We start from the raw sequence: 16,729 nt of genomic DNA, 5'->3' as shown, positions 1-16,729 counted from the left end.
ATATTTTTGCATTACATTTTTGGTCCGTTTTTCATAAAAGTGTGTTTTTTTGGCAAATTAGTGGCAAATCATTAAAGACTGAAGTTAGAAAATAATGACAGACATTTCAGTTTCAGATTTCATACCCTTCAGAAAATTCATACTAATGCAAGACCTACTATTCTATTATCTTTCTAAGTTTATAAGAGCAATATTTAAAAATTGACCTTATTTTTGGGTCTTTGTCCCACTTCTATGTATTGCTTTGTCCAGATTTCTTGCTCTGAGGTTGAGAAGTATGACAAATGTGTCAGGGCCATCACAGTCAGCCAGAGACATTTCAAATTGTGACATACTTGTTGCACCCTACTCCCCCATGTAATGACTCTGGATGTGTCCAAGCAAGGCAAGGAGCAGTTATGCAGTGTAAATGTGCATAGTATTCCCCCCATCCAAGGTAGACACAAGTACTACAGTGGCTTTTCATCTGTCCTTGATTTTGCAGAATGTGCTGGTTTCTGTCATATTTTTATACTGCTGATTTATGCTTATTATTATTCAGAAAGTACCTGTTGCTCTGTGTTTAAGTAGCAATGCTTTAATGATCATCAGGTAAGCTTGTCTGAGATTGTAAGATGCAAGTAAATTTTAATAAGCATACTGTTAAAGAACTGCCAACATTGAAACCTTTCTGTTGTTGCCATACAGAGAATACTTACATAACTAGATACGTATAAGCCTTGGATATTGAAATGCATTTGACAGTATTTGTAATAAAAGACAGGACTACATTATTTTAAGAAGCTCATTACATTTGTTGTAGACTTGCAGTCATCTTTGCAAACTTTACCTGCAAACTAAACAGAATGCCAAGCTATCGTGTGTGGTCCATAACCTGGGCAGTAATCCTTTAAGCAATGTATGTTGAGCTTGTTTCTTGTTTGCTTTTCATTTTTTACTTTGATCATGTTTTCCCCATGAAACAAGTAGATAGATGTTGTTGTCAGGCAGCAGGTCATTTTTGGATAAGAAACATTTTTACAAGTGGGGGTATCACAGAGATTGCTACCTTCAGCATGTGACTTGGTACTTTATTAAAGCTGAATATAAATTATAATTAGAACTGCAGTGCAAGGAGAAGTGGTTTGAGTTGTGTGCTGCTTCGTTTTCTTATACTTGATTTTGGCTGGCATTCCAGTAATGTATTTAAAAAGTAATTTATTTTTTCATGCCTCACAACCTTTTTGTTTCCATCTAGATATTAAGTAAGCTGTCATGCAGCCAATGCATTGAAATATGTTTTTCTTCTACACTTCATTTTGTCTTGGTTGGACTCTCATAATGATGGTTTGGCACCCAGGGCAGGGTATTTAATTAAAGTTACAGTTTTTTGCAGTTTTGAGCATAGCTCCTCTCCTTTCTAGTTGGCCACACCCATTCCCATTGACCCCACCCATGCTGTATGAGCTGTATGACACAGAGGAAAGGTACAAAGCTTTGAGATGGTCTACATAGATTTTATGATTTATTACCCAATACTTATTATTGTTCTCGGATATGCTTGAATCTAATAATTTATAACTACATGTTGGGTAACATGCTTGTGTTATACAGTCATTAGCTGTATATGATATGCTAAATATCATATACATTACCTACACTCACCAATCCAGCATTTGTTGATGCTCAATAGTTTTGTTTTTTGACTCACAAAACTCCATTGTTCAAATCTTTCTTTCACCTCAGTCTGCCAGTAATGATGGAGTTTCTCTAGTGAGATTCCACCATTCAGGCCTGTATCTATTGCTCATGTTAGTACGTATGTCTGGAACCCTGGAGATTAAACCACTGTATCATATATTATCAGGCAATCAATCTGTGTACATTTTCAATGACAAATTCACTCTCCCAAGGGAGTTTTTCCAAAGAAAGTTCTTTCAAGGAAATAGGTACATCAGTTTCCTTATTGTACGAAAGGAAACAGCATACATGGTTGTCAAATGCTCTACTGTATTGAAAATACTTTTTACTAGCACTCTGTATTGTATATGTGTCTCCAGAAAATTCTAGTAATATTAAATTTCTAATTCAGACAATTTATGTCTCATTTTAGCATAGTACATGTCTCAGTCTCATTGCAGTTTTTTTACTCAACAATGTTGGTGTCTGCTTAATCTCCCTGCATTAAATTGTTTAATATGTAATCAGGTTCTGTAAACTGCTAAGAAGTCTCATCAAATTCCTTCTTAGGTTAATCACACAGTGTTTAACCTTCCTACAGGGTGCCTAATAAATGGACAGGGGATGAGTATAAGGTCCAAAATCAATACAAATTAGCATTTTGTTAATGACCTCATTCCTGCTTGAGATCTGTACATTTAATCTTTACTGGCTTTCTTGATTTCTGGCCAAATGTTGACATGGTATCCTGATTGTCTTTGTTTATTCTCACAGTCGTCTTTCCTCTACTACCTTTGATTAGTTTGTGTTCTACATGTCTGTATTTAAAACTGCTATTTCAAGATTGAACACATTACCCATATATTCTAGATCTAGAATGAAATGTATCAGGGCTTAACTTGACGTTGTTATTACTCATGGTAATTATGCTGTTCCTCTCAGATCTTACCAGAAGGTGTCATTAGAGTCATCACTGTTCTGATGATGACACACAGTTGTCTTTTTTGACTATCCTATGACATATACTTTTTGGCAGATTAACTGAGGGAAGTACCACTGGCAATTTTAACATGCAATACCTCCAAAACTAAAGCTTGACAGCAGAAGCTAACTTTGGTTATTCCTCTGTTCTGTCACTACCACTATTTATATTTCTAGAATAACAATACATTTGAATTTGTACCTAAAGTGATGAAAACTTTGTGTTATACTCAATAATTGGGTGACATTTAGGCACTAGAGGTCTATTTCTTGAAAGTTATCTTACTTCCATCAAATGAACATTGCTGTGACTAAACACTTCACACATCATATTGTTATTCACATTTTTGTTTCTTCTAGTTATGAGTACCACAGTGCTGTTTACATGGGACTTTCCGACACCAGGAATTACCGGGTATGGTTTGCAGAGAAGTTCACAATAAGACTATTTTATTATTCTCACTTTTACCAGAATATTGCACCAGTGCTGTGAGGGCTGCACTTGCTGCTTATTTGTTTATGTATTAGGCTGCATATTGGGTTATAAATTGGTCTGCTTATTGAGTTATGTATTGGGCTGCTTATTGGGTTTAAAATTGGATTACTTATTGGGCTGCTTATTGAGTTGTGTATTGAGCTGCTTATTAGGTTATGAATTGGGCTGCTTATTGGGTTATTTATTGGGCTGCCTATTGGGATATGAATTGTATTTAAAAGTTTGATGTTGGTCTACTGCTTTAACAAGCCTAGATTTGTATGGTAACTGTCAACCCCCCATCCCACTCTGTGTGTGATGAATGAGGTAAGACTGCTGTTTCCAATTATGTTTAAAGTTTCCAACAAAGAAGTCTCTTTGCTATTGAAGTTATTACAATTTTCCAGCCTTCCCATGAAGTTTGTGTTCTGCTTATAAAATTGTCCAGGTGCTACAGTTCAACCTATAAAACTGGACTTTTTATTTTGCTGACTTTGATTGTAATATTCTTAAGGGTTTACTGTGCTTTTTGATGTAGGACAGATGGCAGACTTACATGGATTTTTCCAGCACATGTTCCAGCCAAATATTGTACTGCTAATAACTGATACACCCATTAATAGTTTTATATTACTGCCCAGTTGTTGTTAGCTTGAAAAAGACAGCTGCAGCATATGATACATAGCTCAAGGAGACTCTCTATATAACTATAAAATCCAGTACATTAAACTGGGATTCTTAACAAAAGAACATGAATTATAAAACATGTTATACTTTTAAAGCAGTTCTGTAGGAGAAGCTTTGCTTCCACAACTCCCCCAATATGGGGTACACTGCTATTTATATATAGTAACCCCAAAATTGCCTTACCTAAGAACAGGTTGAATAGTCTGCAACACCAAAGTCACAGAATTAGTGTATATTCCCCCTTAATCACTCACAATTAAGTTCCCATGATTTCAGCAGGCACCAGATCAAGAACATCAGACCATAATTAATGCTTATACTAGGCATCACCTCCTGTGTACCATCAGAAAATCTGATTACTTCTCCTTTATGTTGTGTAATTTCTAATGCAAAAATGCACCACCTATTGCTAGTTACCAGCCTCCATGTTGAACAGTCATCAACCTTAAGCTATGGAGTTATTAGCTTAAGTTCTCTTCAAGCTTTCAACAAACTCCTGACCTACTGGTCTTCAAGAAGCCAGTATTAAACTACAAAAAGTAGTAAAAAACACAGGACAGTTAGAGGAAACACCAAACTATAAACAAAAAGAGTCTGCCGACTAACTGAAGCACAGGAGAACCTCAGTAATATTCTAAGTTTATTAAGCACTTTCTTCCTCTTTCATACCCAGACCTTCTTCAGAATAAATTGATCATGCATATTGAAAGTGTAAATAAATTCAAACTGTCATATGATCAAAAGCTGACCAATGATATACATCATACATCAATTAGTAAACAGAGCACTTGTTCTGCTAAGCAGGATATACCTACAGTATTTACTTCTAATTGTACTACTCATCTAATCACTGATTACAAGCTCTTCACCAGGGAATATTTTACAACAGTTCAAGAAACCACATGATACTAGCAAAGCCCACAGTGACATCTTTACCATAATGATATTTATCTCTGGAGTACAGACACCCAAACATTTGCAACTACATATGAAGGTTCCTGATGGTAAAGAGACAATTAAAAGAAGCCCTTCTTCCATATGGTTTAATGATATGAGCATTTTATATTATCAAAATGAGATGGTCCCCCTTTCCAGATTCTGATTATGAGTATCTTTCTAGTTTGTCATTTGCACCCTCAGTAGGTATATTTTTTGTAGAAATGATAATATGGGAGAGATTTTATCAGCTGGCCTGCAGGGCATCCACCTCCAAATACAAGATGCAAAGAAAATTTATAAGGCTTCCAGATTACAGATAGAAAGCCCATACTTTTTTAGAGTGTCCTCTAAGCTAATAATTCATCAACAGCCGTATACTGACTATGGAACTTGCAGTGACGATGCCGAGAAGAGTAGTTCTTTGGTCTCCTTAAGGTTGAATGGTTATTTTTGTATTGAGAACATTGAAAATTTCAAAACATCCATTTGTTAATTGAGAAGAAATACAGCAGTATTGAATTCCATGCCCAGAGTAGCTAGAAATGAAAAACATGAGAAAAAAAGAGGGGAGAGGGGATAGAAAGAGCGAGAGCGAAGCTAGAAGTACAAAACATCAGAGATAAAGTTAGGCAGTGTGGTAAGTGCTGATAAACTGATGCTGTTAGTGCAAGCTCATTTGCAGAACTCTCAAGGAAGATCAGACTGAAGTTATATACTTCACAAAGATGGTCGTGGTTAACAGTGAATTATGGAAAGTGATAGAGCAGCTGACAACCTATATTGCAGAAGCCAAGGCTTGAGAAGATGTAAGTAGAGAAGTCATGAACTAGCATGCATATAATATCAAATAATTACAAAGTCAGAGGAAGCCCTAGGGTCCATCATGTCCCATGGATGGGAAGATAAGTGGGGGTATCTTTAAGAAAAATTAACCTTATGTCTGTTTCACACATTAGACTAGAATAAATAAAATGTGCTTATTTTTCTTATAGATTTAAAACAAACATCATTAATATTTATTTAGTTCTTATTTATGTTTTTATTTATTTTATATTTGTTAACTTGGATATAACTAGTGAACAGAAATCCCCTTTTAGTGGAGAACCAGGGAGAATATCCCCAAAGGTAAAGGTCTGACAATAAATCAACGGAACAATAGTAATGATACATTTTTATATATATATATATTTTTTTTTTTTCATAAAAGCCATTACAATCAAAATTGGAAGTGAATGTTATGCTGTAAAAATGATAGCAATATATATGTGAAGTACAATGTTCATCTGTAAAATTGATAGCAATATGTTAAAAAAGCAGCATTGGCCGATTTACTAACTGTGTATCTCACATGATAAAAAGATAAATAAGTAATGATATTCAAAATACTCACTAAAATAGAGATGGTAGGAGAAAAGGGAAATTATGTTAATCAAAAATAGAAGAAAGGAGCAGGTGTAGGTAAGATAAGAGGCTGAGGACAGTAATGAGGTAGAGAAAAGACAAATAAATTGTAGGAGTCTACAGTCAGTTATATAACTTAGTTTAGGTAAAGTTTATGTCACTTCAGAGCATGCATATATGATTAAAGAGGTAATATTTTATCCAGTAGTGCTATCTGACCATGCTCATGTGAAACGCAATATGGAGCACTGACTCACCTCTCCCTAGAAAGACATTAGAGATTCCCTACATTTTGCTGAAATAAGAGACCTTTATTGTCTGGTAAAATAAATAATCGAAAGTAATTTACGAAACGTAGTGTATGACAGTCAAGAGTTTGGTTAAGAAGAAGGCTTCTTTTAAGCATAAGTTTAATAGAGGCCCTTTGTACCACTCATATAATGTCTGGACTGAAATGACATTTACAAGTAAAAAGACGAAATATACTAGAGCTGCAGTGTAGGTTTTATGAGACAAATAAAGAAGAGCTGAAGAAGGTTAATAAAGACATGGAAGAACTATCAGAGAATAAACACCATTCTTGTTGAAAGATAGGATTTTTTATAACTTTTGGGGCAATCAGACATTGTTATGAGACTGATGCATAAAGAATAATAGGTTTGAAGAATGAGTACAGGGCATGTTATACAAGTGACAGTGATGACAGCAGAATATTTTCACAAATATTATGAGAAGTTTTAGAAGATAACACACAATGGAGAGATAGTCAATATGAGATAAAAGATTTTCTAAGAAGTTTTTGATTACCTCAATCAGAAGTATGTTCAGTGAAGCTTTTAAAGGCCCTGACTGCAACCCAGGTGTTTAAGGTTGGACCAAACACTGAAAGAGATAGGGGAGGAGGGAAGGACCAAGGAAGGAGTGAAGGGGAATGGCCTGCTTGCTTCTTCAAGGTATTCGGGGGGTGTGCATATCTCAGTGTACACTAGCCAGTGTGACTTCCAATGGTGTTGGCAGGAGAAAACCTCCAATAGTGCTTGGAGGCAATTCCTAGTTCATTCCATGTCTCCTCTCCAGTGGTTTGCCAGAGGCATGAGGAGCAGAGCTGAACCAGTAACATCTTGAATTACATCTGATATCTGTCTGAATGATGACCCCTTCCTATCGACTATCACACTGGTGATGGGAATGACTGGACCAATTAACAGAGATGAATGTGATGATCGGCAGAAAGCAGAAGAAAGACAACAAAAAAAATGTATTTGGTTGACAGGTAAGGATCGTAATGTAGCCCAACTATGGCATTTTTATAACAGGATGTTGGAAGCAAAACAGGTCCTTGTTTTTTTTTTTTTTTTTTGGCAAGAGACTGCATTATTAGCAAGAGCAAAGAGAGGCAAAAAATTAGCCTTAGCATCTTCCTATATGCTTATTTTTCACCACTATGCACTGCTTACAACAGTGGCAACAAAAATATTAGTTACTTATATATCTCAGTTGATATATAATGATCATTGTGGGTTTGTGGGGGGGTGAATGTTTGATAATATATTAAAAATGTTGATACTGATGAACACATGCAATAAAATCAAAATGCATTATTTATAGTAAGTCAATAGTCTAAGAAAGTTTTTCATAGGGTAAAATGGCTTTATTTCTATTGATGATCAAGGACTTTGGCTTTACAGATAACTATATTGATTTGGCATGGGATCTTTGTGAGCAATCAAAGGCTCCAGTTAAAATTCATGGTTGGATGTCATTGTCATTTCTTTTACCATGGGAAGAAAAACAAGGGCATTTTCTTTATTATCCCTTTTCTGTTTGTTTTATACATAGACACTTTGCAGCTATTACAGGGAAGCCAGATTTTAAGAAATATAGTCTGGATGGGGAACAATTTATTTATTTATTTATTTATTTGTGGAAGATGTAATGATTTTTGTGGATGTGCCTGTGAATGACCGTAAAAAGGATGCTGATGTACTTAAAATGTTGGGTAGATTTGGTAAGATGCCTGGACATAAAAATAATAAAAATGAAAATTGGGGTGTTAAAAGTGTTCAGATTCAGGTTCGTGTGCATTGTTGGTTCAACAGCAGTTGTTAAAACAGAAGAAAACACATTCATCACAATTATAATCACAAACATAGACACATATAACTATTTAAAACATCAAACCAATAACTGCATGTAGCTGTTTTGGCATACCTCTTTTTGGTTTTCTGCATTCTCTTTAGAACTAATGAATGTCCCTCACAAATTGAAAACAGAGTTACTTTAAATTGTAATTTGTTCTCAAAATAAGTTGTTTTCTTTTGCCCTAATAAATATAACAAATCTATCACTTAGATGATTCTAGAATGGGTAGCTATCTGCAACATGTACTAGGTTTTCTTTTTAAACATATTACATTGAAATTTACACAAAATATTCATTTTACTTATTCTTCAATGCCAAACATTCTCTTCATGAACATATTAGTTACATTTGGTGAAGGTAGCACTTAATGATCTATCTTCTGCAACATATAAATAATCAACAAATTTATAAACACACACTTCCTTTATAAAAACTGTGAAAAGGTTGCAGGTTTGATTATTTTTAAATCATTACTCATGTCTTGCAATCATAGTCCTTAAATGGAGAAGGCATGTTTTATCTAATCTGATAATCTTTTTTGAATGCTTATGAAAATATTGTATCACATATTGTATTTAAGCATGTTCAACACAATTCAAAAGACTTGGCCTCCTCAGGCCCTCATCTCTCCATCTTTGCTGGTCATACCACAGTTCCCCAACCAAAGTGCTATCTTCTTCTTTTGTTAGCCTTATCAATCTAGCTAACATATTTATCATGATTTGCTCATGCAGTATGTTTAGTTCAAAACTCAGATGATTTGTGGTAACATCTTTGTCCTTGGACTTAAACCTGCTTATAATTTTCTCCACAAAACATCATCACTGTATGCAATTATGTAATGGATGGTAGCCAAGATAGTCTACAGAAAGGGTTTTAATGTCATACCCCCATTGCACCTATTCACTTATAACAAGACATTGCTTATCTGGTATATCTTAGTCTTTAAAATATGTCCATTCCCTTATTATTAACACAGTATGTCAATATCCATATAACTTATGACTTTTATACTTTATTTGCTCATTTTAGTTTGTTTTTGTTCAGACTAAATATCATTAAATTTGACTTTGAAGTATTTATTCTTAAATTATGGCTTAACATGAAATGGTAATTACAGGCTATGATTTCAAAGTTTTTTTCACATTAGAAAATAAAACAAAGTCATCCACAAAGTCAAGTGGTTAGACATACATCTAATCTACTTTCAGTGGAGTCTTACTGACATTAGTTAACCTGATGAAGATGTTGTCTATATAAATTAAAAATAATACCAGGACCAATGCACAGCTTTGCCTCACTCCCCTATTAGCACCACTACTCTTTATCAAAGACATAGTTTATATATCTTAACCTAGGCCCAAGTTTTTTCAATTAGCTGACAATATATTGTTCAGTCTTTTTGAGAACCTTAATTTGAATAGCTGCCATAACCTTTCACTATTAATGGCATTAAAGGCTGATTTTAGATATGTAAATAATAAAGCACTTAACCTTGAACATTAGTAAAATTTTCAGGGAGATTATATAAAAGAAAACTTGCTTACTTATTACTACACTGGAATACATACTGGTCTCAGTGCAATGGATTGGTTTCTAACAAATCTAATATATAAAAATGTATTTAATCTTTAATGAGTTTTAAATCAAAATTACTGTGCACCTAAATTGAGACTATTTACTCAAAATCCTAATGCTATCTGAATTTCTTGCATCCTTTGTTAATCTCCTAAAGAATATATATACAAGTAATTTAGCATATGTCAAGTTAGGTCTTTTACCTCTGAATCTATACATATAACAAAAGGCAATAAAAAAAGATGTCCCATGTCACTGATTCTATTTGCTCTGGCTACTGAAATATTGGCAGATTCAATTCATAACAATATAAAAATCAAAGGAATAGATGTTTATGAACAATACAATTCTAAAGTAATGCTATTTGCTGATGAAATAATACTAACATCTAATACAAAAAGACATTAGAAGAATTAGATATATTAATTGACAAATTTCACATGACTTCAGGACGGCATTTCAATAAATCAAAATCAACATTTTTATTTTTAAATAACAAAAATAGAACTGCAGACTAAGGGGGATCACATCATAGGGAAACAAAAATCTAACTTAAAATATCTAGGAATTGAGTTATGCAAGGATAATAATGCATTAGTCTCAAACAACTACAATAATATCATCAATACAATTAAAATCTCTGTGGAAAATGGAACAAAATAATATTAACATTTGAAGATAGACTACAGTTAATAAAATGGTTTTACTTCCCAAGATCCTATACATAACCTTGGCAAAACAACTGTTACCAGAAACGAATATACTTAAAGAAATAAATTCATGCCTAATAAATTTTTTATGGTTTCCCAAAAGAAGCAGAATAGCTTTAATATATCATATCAGACCATGGAAATAGGGAGGATTAAACTTTCCTGATATAGAAACATATATAAAAGCATCAATATCTAAAACAATCTCAGCTTGGATAAGTCCAAATTAGTCTGCAAATTGGAAAGAATTATTAGCTGTAATATCAATAAATTAATTTGATTTACAAAATAAATTTCAAATTACAGATAAAAACAATTTGTCTTGGCACATATTATGTATTAGTATGCAATATAGCATAACTAAACCCTATAAAACTTGTATGATTAATTATTACGTTGACTCATTTAGGAAAATTATTAAAACAAATATAGGTGCCTTCTGTGGAAGGTTGGGTACTGGGCTGGCAACTCAACACAGTAAAACTCCACTGCCAATCATCAGCGGACAAGTAATCCACTGTGGTGACCCCTAACTGGGAAAAGCCGAAAGAAGAAGAAGAGTAATACAAATATAGATTAAAAAATCTGATTTGATCTTTTAACACCATTTATAGTCACAAAGAACTTTCCACATAAAATATATAGAGAAATTATTAATTCCTGCGAACAGGAAGGATTTGTTTGTTGGCTTCAATGTATCAAAGAACTAAAAGTTTTAGACATGCAAGTAATACAAACAACATACAAAATTCCACAAAAGGACTGGCTAACTTTATAGAGTATTCTGTCATATTCGCAAGATTTAAGTAGAATAATTAACCATTCTTCATTTAAAGAAATATATAAATTTATGAAATACATATATGAAATCATATATAATGACTTTGACATGGGAAGCAGTTATTTCAAAATTTTGCAAAATATTGATAAGCTATAAAACAACATCCAAAACCTCATATTGGAAATATATAACAAAAGGACACTCAATACAGTTAACTGAAGATATTAAAACAAATATCTTATTGTCAATAACATATACATCCTTTACACAATACTGAAAAGTTTTAAATTGGAAATGCTTGCACAGAGCATTCTTAATCCCAGACAGAATCAGTAAAATTAGTTCTTCCATAAAAGGAATATGTTCGAGATGTGAGCAAGTACACAATGCAGATTGGCACCACATTTTCTTTGATTGTGTTAAACTTAAGCCATTTTGGAATGGTGATAATAACTTTCTGCAAGCTTTATTTAATGAATCATTTTATTTAACTAAAGCTCTTGTATCATTAAATGTAAACGAAGGTCCTCATTTGAATAGGTCAAACATGCATCTAGTATGGACTATACTTGCAATTTCAAGGAAGTGTATAACAAGAAGATGGAATACAAACATAATACCAACTTTGGAAGACTTTTATAGCCTACTGAAGACCACAGCATTATTGGAAATTAAAATTAAGGAACTAAGAATTTACCCAAAGCCATTTATCAACAACCCTTGAGGAAAAGTCTTATTGTTGATTGACACTATACAATAATTGATCAGAGACTCTGATAATGGATTGGACATACTTATAAAGTATCCCCATCCAAACTGCAAACCTTAACTCAGAATACATTTCACATAGTTGAACACTGGCTCTCTAATCGCAGGCTACTCCTGAATTCTAACAAAACTAAATTGCTTCTGTTTCCCACCACCAGTAGTTCCACCCCACCCTCCATCTCCATAACCTCCAACAACGGTACCACTATTACCCCTGATGACCACACTAAACTATTTGGGGGGGTCATAGTTGATAAACTCAAATTTGATTTGCATGTCAATAAAACTATTTTGTTTAACTAAAACTAACAATAAAACAACAGAAGCTTGTGTCACTATATAGAAATAATCCCTTCCTAACCCCATTAGCCACTGCCATCACCCACTCTCATCTTCTCTCCACCTGTCTATATGCCTCCCCCATACTCTCTAATTTGAATAAATCCAAATGCAACAAACTCTCATGCTCCTATAACCACATTGCCAGATTTGCCACAAATTCCACATACAGGACCCATCACTGTGAAAACCTCAAATGCTTAGGATGGCTTGAATTACCAAATGCAATACTGGTCAACCAGCTTATAGTAGCACACAAAATACTCAACAAACCTGAATATACTCTTGCACTCACAAACATACTAAAACCTTATAAGAACCCCAGACCAATATGCTCATCCAACAAACTCCAGATCCAAACACACACAGCTAACAATGCAGCTGGAGCCTAACTCTTTGCCAACTTTGTTGGCAGAACATGGAATTCTCTCCCAACCAACCTTACCCTGAAACCCTCTCTAAATATCTTCAAAATGGCTTGAGACAATACTTTAGAACACATTAGCTCTGTCCCTGTACTAACCCAAATTAACCACCACTATGTCTATCAAAGACAAAAAATATTGTGTGCATTCTCTCCTCTTATCTAATTTGTAAATTGTTGACAAATTATGTTTATGTAAAGTTACTATGAATACTGTGAGTTCCTTCCTATGGACTGCATTTTGTATATACTTGTAAATTTGCATGCCTTAACTGTTTTGCCTTATATGTGTCTCTGGAGCTTTTGTCCCCGGGCCTCTGCTGAATATAGACATATATCCAGTCAGACTATCCCAGTCAATAAATGTAAAATAAGTAAAATAATAAAAACTGTATACATTAAGATCTGTTATAGTGTCAGGCTAATATAAATAGTGTACATAATTACTTAAGATGTTATGTATAAATACTATGGAATTCATTCAAATGTATTTGAAAAATAAAAAAAAATGAGAAAAAAATTACTGTGCAGTATGTTTTCTGATTAACTTTCTATTCTCATTGCATTTTAGATTAACCATTCATTCACATTTATGTATTTGGATGATCATTTCTCCTTTCCAATACTTTTGAAATGTTCTTTTATTTAAACAAAATTGAAATTGTACAAATACATTAACTTATAATTTGGAACTAGCTAAATATATTCCATGACATATCTCAGCAGGGACATCAACTTTGCTTTTCTTAAGTACACTTATATATCCCTCAATGTCCTCTTCTCTCATTTTGACAACCAGGCCCTCCATATCTTAATTGCAGGGCAACATGAGAGAGATATATCCTCATTAACTGTTTGGGTCACAAAATTTGCAGCTATAAAACTTTTTCTTCTCTTCTCCTTCAGTATGCCAGTCTACATAAGATGCCATTCCAAAATATTCCTCTATCTGCCACAAATTTCTTCACATTTCCCATTATTACTAGGAGCAACATTCTTTTTGACCAATGATTAGCATGCCATTGTTTCTTTTATCTCAATTCTTTATGTTTCTGTCACCTGTAATATATCATGATATGCCTCTTCCATTTTATTGTTCATCCATTTTTTAAGTATTTTTGAAAAAAAATTTTAAAAATAAACCATATCAAACCTTGAACTACTTTTACAAGAGGTTTTAATAAATTTCACTCAATCTCTTTGAGTCTTTCTACACTTTTCCAGTATTTGCTGATATAAATATTCTGTTATGTAGTAGATAGCCTGACTTTTTAAATTAGTTGCCACCAAATTGCAACTTAACAAAAGTAAATGCATTAATATCATCTGCATGTACATTCCCCCAGGTAACAATATAGCTACACTTGAAGACACCCTGCACTGGATATCATGTCACTACCCCCAAGAAACCATACTACTCGGAGACTTTAACATTAACTGGGGCACCTGTTCATCAGAATCCCCAACCACCCATATTAACCTGCATGCATTTACACATATCATATCCACCCCTACTAGGATAGGCAAACCCAATGAAAAAGAAAGCATACTTGACTGGTTACTAATTAATAGTCACCCCAATTGTACAACTCTGGTACCCACCCCGAGAATTTAAGCGATCACCTTCTCACATATATAATTAAGCACAAAGCCATTAACCTACAACAACCCTTACTCACAAATGTTAGAAACAAAAAAAACTTTGACCCAGCCAAATTCCAACAGGAACTAAAATCATACAAATGGTCTATTCTAAAACACCTCCCTTTAGAAGAAGCAATTGTATACTTTAACAATAAATTCCTTGAGGTTCTTGACTTGCATGCACCTGTTTGCTCAAAAAGAACAACAGCAAAAACTGCTCTTTGGCTTTTGAAAGAGTCTAGACTCAAAATTAGCCTTAGAAACAAAGCATGGGCTTTATGGTGTTCCATTAAAGACCCCCAAGATCACATTAAATACAGGCAATCTAGGAATGAATCAAAAAAATCCATTTTACAAGACAAAAAAGCAATACTACTGTGATTTATAGACAGTAAATCAAAATAACCCTCAGAAGTGTTGGGCAGGTTTGAATAATCTACTATATCCTGGACAAACTTTTACCCCTATCCCAGCTGCCACTATTGATAAACCCCCAGAGGATATTGTCTTTACCGAGATAATTCAAGCCCTAGCTAGCCAGCAACCTCCTAGCTGCCCTGTCCCTGAAAGTACCACCTCTAGAAACCTACCCTCGTTTAGCTTCCAACCAGTCGCTGCATCACTTATCCGTACCTTTATCAAAAAACAAAAACCCACCATGCTCTCTGCTGACCAACTTCCTGCCGAATACCTACAAAAATCAGCTGATGCTATTGCATACCCTGTATCAATACTAATCAATTGAACCATAGTAGAAGCTAAAATTCCCACCATCTGGAAAATATCCTATGTAATCTGGAGCTTTTGTCCCCAGGCCTCCGCTGAATATGGACATATATCCAGTCAAACTATCCCAGTCAATAAATGTAAAATAAATAAAATAATAAAAAAACTGTATACATTAAGATCTGTTATAGTGTCAGGCTAATATAAATAATGTACATAGTTATACTGTCTCCACTTGCAAATATTATGGAAAAATGTATTCATATACAATAAATGAAGTACCACAAGGCTCTATACTAGGGCCCCTGCTGTTCTCTATCTTCATTAATGACCTCAATACTGTCATCCCAAAAGTCAGCTGTATCCAATACACTGACGACCCCACCCTGATTTGCTCAGCCACATCCCCAGCAGAGTTATGGTCAGCTACCCAGTCCACCTTTAACACAATAGAAAACTGGCTTTCTGAATGTCATCTGATACTAAATCCCAAAAAAATTAAATGTTATTTTCACCAACACAAAGGCCTACTGCTTTTACCTCTGCCATAAATGTAAATGATGGCACAATAATCTCCCCTGACCCCTCTACTAAACTATTAGGTGTCATTATAGATAACAATCTAAAATTTGACCTACATGTCAACCAGTCAATCAAAACCATCAATAAAAAACTAGGGTCACTTTACAGAATAAAAGCCTCCCTGACCCCTCCAGCTAAAATTGCCATAGCTCGCTCTCACCTTCTTTCTACTCTTTTGTATGCATTCCCTCTACTCTCCAATCTAAGCAAGACTGTCCTTAACAAACTTTCAATCTGTTATAACCACATTGCCAGGTTTGCCACTGGGCTGCCTTTTAGGACACATCATTACATCAATCTAAACCAGCTTGGGTGGCTTGAACTACGCAGTTTAATCCAGTATAACCAATTGATTATGGCCCATAAAATCCTTTATAACCCAGACAATACATCTGCACTTAAAAATCTTATCACCCTCTATAATAATCCCAGACTACTGGAATATACTAACAGACTTCTTATTCAGATGTGCAAAATTAACAACACAGCTGGTGACTCTCTCTTTGCAAACTCTGTAGGTAGATGTTAGAACTCTCTTCCAGCTGAAATTACTTTACTTTCCTCCCTATGTCAATTTAAAACAAGACTCATACACCACCTGGCAATAAACTGACTATGTCATTGTATCAAGCCTGGTTAACTCTCCTCTAGAATGTGTAAAATATGTTAAGCAGCTTACTGTGTAATTTAATCCAGACTTTCACTCGAGAATAACTTTAACCTGTGGTACTTGTTGATCTTGTTTGCTTATGTAATCACTGTAAATATTCTATTTGTAATATGTTATGTTGGATCTGTTTAACTTGGAGCTTTTCTCCCCGGGCCTCTGCTGAAAATGGACATGCATCCAGTCAGACTATCCCGGTCAACAAATGTAAAATAAATAAATAAAA

The sequence above is a fragment of the Protopterus annectens genome, chromosome 13.part0 (genome assembly GCF_019279795.1).
Source record: "Protopterus annectens isolate FY-2018-M chromosome 13.part0, PAN1.0, whole genome shotgun sequence".
Classification (NCBI taxonomy): domain Eukaryota; kingdom Metazoa; phylum Chordata; order Ceratodontiformes; family Protopteridae; genus Protopterus; species Protopterus annectens.
The sequence above is the reverse complement of the archived record's forward strand: the minus strand, read 5'-3'. Positions refer to the sequence as shown.